The following is a 7,344-nucleotide window of genomic DNA, read 5'->3' on the forward strand; positions in this document are numbered from 1 at the left end:
TTTAGAAAAGAACTTTAGAAAAGGTGGTTCCTCAGAAAATTGGAAATTGTCCTACCTGAAGACTCAGCTATACCACTGTTGGACATATACCCAAAAGAGACGCCGCCATACCACAAGGACACGTGCTCTGCCATGTTCGTAGCAGACTTACTTATAATAGTCAGAAACTAGAAACAGTAAAAATACCCTGCAACAGATGAATGAATACAGAAAATGTGGTACATTTACACAATGGAGTACTACTCAGCTATTAAAAACAATGACTTTGTGAAATGCTAAGACAAATGGATGGAACTAGAAAATATCATTCTGAGTGAGGTAACCCGAACACAAAGGAACACATATAATGTGCACTCACTGGTAAGTGGATATTAGCCCCAAAAGCTCAGAAAATCCAAAATACAATTCACAGATCATATGAAGGTAAAAGAAGAAAAAAGTTCAAAATGTGGATGCTTCAATCCTACATAGAAGAGGGAGAAAAATACTCACAGGAGGTAGAGGGAGGATGGGACCTGGAAGGGAGAAAGGAAAGGGGGGAGAAAAAATCAGTGAGGATCAGATATAGGATGGGACAGGATAGAAGTACAGCGGGTCAGGACATTGAATAGAATAGCATTGGGGGATGGGGGAACTGCAGGTGGCCACTAGAAAGTCCCAGTCACAGGGAAAGCAAGAGGTTCCTCGGACCCAACAATGATGACTTTAGCCAAAATACAAAATAATTGGGATATAGAACCTGTAGAGACAACCTCCAGTATATAGGCACAGCCCGCCACTTGAGGGATAGGGTCACCCACTCATCACAAAATGTTTAACCCAGAATTGTTCCTGTCTGAAGGAAAAATAGAGACAAAATTGGTACAGAGACTGAAGGAAGGGCCATCCAGAAAACATCCCACATAGGGATCTATCCCATCTGTAGACACCACACTCAACACTATTGTTGAAGCCAAGAATTACTTGTTAATAGGAGCCTGGTATAGCTGTTCCCTGAGAATTTCTGCCAATACCTAACTAAAAAAGATGCAACTATTCACAGCCAACCATAAGACTGAGCTTGGGGACCACAACAGATGAGCTAGTAGAAGGACTGAAGGAGCTGAAAGGGGTTATAACCCCATAGGTAAGACAATATAAAATAACCAGATGCCTCAGAGCTCCCATGGACTTAACCACCAACCAAAGAGTATACATGGAGGGATCAATGGCTCCAGATAAATATGTAGTAGAAGAAGGTCTTATCTGACATCAATGGGAGTAGAAGCCCTTCCTTGGTTCTGTGGGTTCTTGATGCCCTAGCATAGAGAGATGCTAGAACAGTGAGGTGGGAGTGGGTGAGTAGGTGGAGGAAGACCCTCATGGAGACAAAGAGGAGGTGAAGAGGAGAGGTGGGAGGGTTTGTGGAAAAGAAACTGGGAAGGAGGATATAATTTAAAATGTAAATGAATAAAATAAGTAATAAAAAATGAAAACCAGAATAACTCTAAAAAAGTGTAACAGTTCTAGTTCTCTGTATTTCTCTAGGGTTTTCCAAAAATAATTTCAGAAAACCAGCTAGACACTTTCTAAAAGAGCTGTTATAGCATTCTAACTAGATTTTTGTTTTTCTAATGATCGTCAGAAAATCCAACAGAAAAATAACCAAAAGAGTTATGCTTGCTCTCTAAGCAGTTCTCTCTGTGTTGTGGTAAAGTTAGAAAATGCTTATTTTATCCCACACTAGAACCTTCACCATAGTGCCTCAAAAAATGTTAGGTATTTACATCTTAGATTGCAAAGCATCTCCCCTGCTTATCTCCGTCCCATATCACATTGCCAATGGCTACTTTCTGTGCCTAGCAACAATCTCTCTAACCATCTAGTTCCCAAGGCAGGTTGCCACAATGATAGACATACACATCCTAATTCTGTGGAGGCCCAGTGTGTCCAGCCACCACACACTCTCTTGAACTCAATTACATCGCCATATGAAAGAACACACATTACATTAACCTCTGATCCAATTGATAGGATATAATTGCCCACCTAGACATATAAAGCCCTGTACACATCCATCCTTTAAGAATATTCATAACAAACAACAATGCCAAGCAACCAGACTTCCAGGGACTAAGCCACTACCTAAAGACTATACATGAACTGACCCTGGACTCCAACCTCATAGGTAGCAATGAATATCCTAGTAAGATCACCAGTGGAAGGGGAAGCCCTTGGTCCTGCTAAGACTGAACCCCCAGTGAACGTGATTGTTAGGGGGAGGGCGGCAACGGGGGGAGGATGGGGAGGGGAACATCCATAAAGAAGGGGAGGGGGAGGGGCTAGGGGGATGTTGGCCCAGAAACCGGGAAAGGGGATAACACTCGAAATGTAAATGAGAAATACTTAAGTTAATAAAAAAATTAATAAAAAAGAATATTCATAACAACCTGTAAATGTGCAGAGAGGAAACTTAACATCTGCCTCCATGTTTTCTAAGCTGCTTCTCCTTAGCCTCCTCCTCTCTAAAATTTTTCTCCAGCCCATCCTTCCTTCTCATACAATGACAGGCCTCTTTCTATCTTGTACTTGCCTTCACCTGCATAATGACATCGTCCTACATCTCTGGGTAGTTCTCTCTTGCAAACAAAAGCCGAGATTTTTATTGATATATCAATTCAGTTATTTACCCCAGGATCCTTTATCGATTATCCCACAAATCAACATTTTATGAATTTAGCCCCTTGATTTTTTTAGAAAATAATCAGCAAGTGCTTTTTTTATTAAACACAGCCAATACATTCAGAGATCTGTCTGCCTTTGTAAACACAAACAATAAGCTAGTTGAGTGGGATCCTGCCTAGAGATCACTACTTACACCATTCCTGATGCTCCTTTATTACTTGAAACATAAGCCTTATTTTTTACCCATTCCATTCCCTTTACTGACTCATTAGTGCAGTTTTTGTTCAGATCTGTGGAGTCCCTCATTCACTTCATATTGTATCCTTATATTTTGCATAGATGAGAAATTCTGTTCATATATTCTTGAACTCACATTTTCCCGAATCCTATCCTATAGCCTTAAAGGCAGTCCTGAATGTCTCTGTGTGACATATACACATTCTCACTTCCTTGAATCATGTTTTCTCTGATTATCATGGAATCATTAAGCTTGGCAGATAGGACATTCCTCTCTAGGAAGAACATATACTCAAATACATAAATTATATTAAAAAATAAAGCATGTCTTACACCTATAGCTACAACGAACACGTGTAGAGGCCCATGCCCTGCTTGCTATGCTGCAAGGGCCATAATCATGTCATGCCACACCTTCTGTAGCCTACAGGACCTAGCAAAAATCTATGACAATGCTATAAAAAACATTTTGGATTTGGTGAAGATGCTGTAATTAAAGTGCTTTTCATGCAACCATAGGATCTGAGTTGAGACTTCCAGGACACATGAAAATCCCAAAGGGCAATGGGTGCCTACAAACATAACACTGGGATAAATTTCTCCTCTTATTTTCCTAAAATCAATTTTAATATGTTAAAAAATTGAAGATTTAGCAAAATCTTAAAATTTTTTCATGTTGTTTTTTTTTCCCTAGATCTTTTTGAATGTTCAGATAATTGAATAGATCATTTATTGTCAGAAAACTAAACTTATGGATTGAATGCTATATAAATCAGTGTTAATTCTATATACTTTGTGCCAAAAGTGACTGTATAAAAAGGTAATTCATATGACATTAACTTTCTTAGTATACTTGACTGGGTTCTTTCTTTCCTTTATAGGGCTTTATTTTGCTTCAACATAAGGTCATATGCTTGTGGCTGTGTGAGTATGTGTGCTCATGTGGGTGGGTGCCTGTAGAGGAAAGACTAGGGTTTGAGATCCTAGAAATGAAGATACAGATGTTTCTGAGCAGTCTGATACGGGTCTTGGAATATAAAAGTGTTTCACAAGTGAGAAGGCAGCTTCTACTAATTGCTGAGTCATGCCTGCAGTCTTTCTTTTATGTTCTTGTAGATAATGTATTTCTAGATTACAACTTTTAAGAATAACACTTCACTCTTAACAGAAAATATTTAGAATAATAAAAAGAAATGAAAATAATAAACTTCCTATATAACATTATCAAACACAGGCCTGGGATATTTACTATAGTTTAACTATGTTACATGTGCCACTATATAGAATACTTTGTATAGATACATTCATTAAAATTCTTACATATATAGCATTTTAAATTTCATAATGTGCCATAGATAAGAACTGTTAACATATCAGGCTCCACATTATGTAGAAATTTGTTTTTTTTTTACATTTCAAAATTAGTTCATAATTAATCTGTGAGGCACTTCGTTCTGCCTCTTGAACCGTTTAAAGTTCCATTGAGAGACAAGTACCATATCTTCTTATTTTATGTAATAAATGATTTCACTAGAAATACTTTCTATATAGTGTAGAACATGTTATTTCTTTTTATTGAAGTTTGAAAAGAGCAATTTCTTGATGAAAGCTATATATTTTTAGGGCTCTTGAAAAAATACTTGATATAAAAATCAAGCTGCTTTCAAAGAAATTGTATTTTTTTCATCCTAGAGTGCTAAAATACTCGAACAATCTTTTTACAAAGGTAGAAGGAAAACAATATTGGCTCCATGTGTCATTGAAAGTGACAATTTCACTTTATGAAGGTTCTGTCATATTTTTAAATCTTTTTATTCCAGTTAAAGGCTCTACATGATTTATGTTTTTGTAGAACTGTATACAGATAAATGACTGACTGATTGATGTACGTACATATAAATTCAATAGAGAACTATAATGTGTTCATATTAACTACCAGATGTTATTTTTCCTTGTTGCTACAATGAATGCTTTCTTTCTAGGCTCCTTTATTATTCTGTTTTCCTTTTATGATTTATGTGTTTCTTTTAAAATAACTTGGCATACTTTTAATTGTAATGATTTGAAAAAACCACTCTATTGAATGTAATATTTATGTTTTGCTATCACAAAATTGAGTTATTCATTATATTACTTCATCTTACTTGAAATAAAAATTGCATGTGCTTGTGGATTTTATTTCTCTTCTAGTGCAGACATTTCATCGATATGTTCTGTCATTTAGATCTAACTTATTGCTATAAGAGTAAATATTTGGTTTATGGAATATATACTTTTCAATAACTACTTGTATGCTGTACCAGCAAGTTCATAATAATTTATTTAAAATATTCATTAGATGGAATTGGTGTCATTTCTCATGCACTTATTGCATATTATTGAATTTTTTCTTTTAGATTCTCAACATACTGAAAGTTGAGAAAAGAGTGTAGTGACTATAACAGTGACATTTATTGTTGTTAAAAGATCAATAATATTTTTCAATTAAACGATATTCAAGCATTTGACATGTACTTTACTTTTGTATTAAGCTATTGTGAAAAAGTGCCTATGAGTATTAATACGAAGATATATATGCATGTATTTTTTTTAAAAAATTCTAAGCATCAAAAAAACACTATTATGATATGTTTGAGCAAAAACTAAAAACAGCTGTTAAGTGTTTGTTAATAATAATAGTGTTCTAGAATTTTGAAAGCATTTATACAATAAACATTGGGAGTTACTTGTCCTTCAATAATCTATAATTCCAAAGGGTAGGGAACAACTAAAAACCAGATAGAAACCACTTTTACATAGAGATCTCTATATAACTACAGAGATTCAATGTACAATTCCATGATGCCAACCTTGAGAATTTTTTTAATATCACACCCAGCAAAATTGATTCTGTTGATGCATACACTAGCCATAATGTTGATCTTTTAAGTTTTCCATTCTAAGACTGAATATTATTAGCCAATTAGAATAATTATATTCATTTTCTAGCAAAACCAAGACATATTTATGTATAGTCATTTGTGTCTGATCTCTACAGCAATGCTTCTATACGGTGCCATAAACCATCATCTGTATTGTTGTGATATTTATTCATAAAATCGGGACATAAATGTACCACAAAACATATTTTCTGGCAGTATTCTTTCTTTTCCCTTTTTGTTTTCCATTTTATTTGAGAAATAAATACTCCTTTGCTTTCGTGTGGTTGATTTAGTTTTAGCACTCTGATTCATTCCTCTTCACTAACCATTTTAACATATTTTTGCCTGCCATGAAATCATAGACATTTGTCCTTTATATGTTTCCTACTGCTTATTTTACATTAATATGCACGTTAAAATCACCTATTTAAGAACATCGTGCAGTGCACTTTGATCATGTTCAAGTCCCCCACCCATCTCCTCTCTGACTTGTACCTCATTTGACTACTACTTCCTGACTGCACATTTCCTTTTAAACCAGCAAATTCAAATATGCTGCCTATATGCTCTTAGAAGTATGTCTTGAAGTATATTGTAGTAGCGTAGTTTTAGGAAAAGTAGACATTTTCTCCCCAGAAACTACAAATGTCAAGTAGCTCCTCAGAGAGAGGTAGAATTACTTCTTGACTACTTATCTCTCCCATTTTGGGTTTGGATTAGCTTGAGATTGCATAGATATTACACATGCTATGATAACTGAGTTCATTTGACAGCTGCCCTGTTATGATAAGAAGCATATTCTCTGTAATAATTGCTGCTATTCCTGTCTCTTACACTTTTTACTGTCTCTTTTAAAATCGTTCCAGAGCCTTGGAGGGAGGAAATATAGTACAGATGTTCCTTCTGGGACTAGCAGTTCTTGAGTCTTTTATTATGTCCACCTGTCCAGTTTTGGTCCGGTTTTGGTCCGGTTTTGGTTATCCATGTAGATATTGAGAGAAGCATTAATATTTTGATATGATAATTATGATTAGATAATCATCTAATGATGATAGACCATTAGATATAAATTTAATAGTATGCCCATTCAGCAGCCTCTTGGGTCCATGGCCTGTCTACCTAAAATCTTTGTCCCAGTAATAATACCATGTACAACTTCAACTTGTGGAACAGGACTGTATTCCAGTTATAAAATGGTTGATCCCTCCCATAATGCTCTTGCCACTACTGAAACAGTGAATATAACTTCCTAGACCAGCTATTATTAAAGCTCACAAATTTTGAAGTTTGGGTAAAACTGATGATTATATTTTCCCTCTTGTATCATAAGTATAATTTATATAATCATATATATATATATATATATATGCACACATAATACATAATTAGGCTATCCTTCCACCTCGTTGTTCCTTTGCTGTCCTTTGTATTCCACTACCTGAGTTCAGACCTTCCTGATGCTTTATTCTACTTTAGCCCATTCTATCACTATACTCTATTTCTCTATCTACAGCACCTGCTC

General features: G+C 35.4%; 1 non-coding gene across 1 annotated transcript; it reads right to left on the bottom strand.

Annotated features, from left to right (window-relative positions):
• Window positions 1-1,524: 1,524 nt before the first annotated feature.
• LOC116894908 lies at window positions 1,525-1,588 on the bottom strand. The gene has a single exon (XR_004387110.1). It is a non-coding gene; the product is annotated as a U7 small nuclear RNA (small nuclear RNA).
• Window positions 1,589-7,344: the final 5,756 nt, after the last annotated feature.

This window comes from Rattus rattus, chromosome 2 (assembly GCF_011064425.1).
Source record: "Rattus rattus isolate New Zealand chromosome 2, Rrattus_CSIRO_v1, whole genome shotgun sequence".
NCBI classification, from domain to species: domain Eukaryota; kingdom Metazoa; phylum Chordata; class Mammalia; order Rodentia; family Muridae; genus Rattus; species Rattus rattus.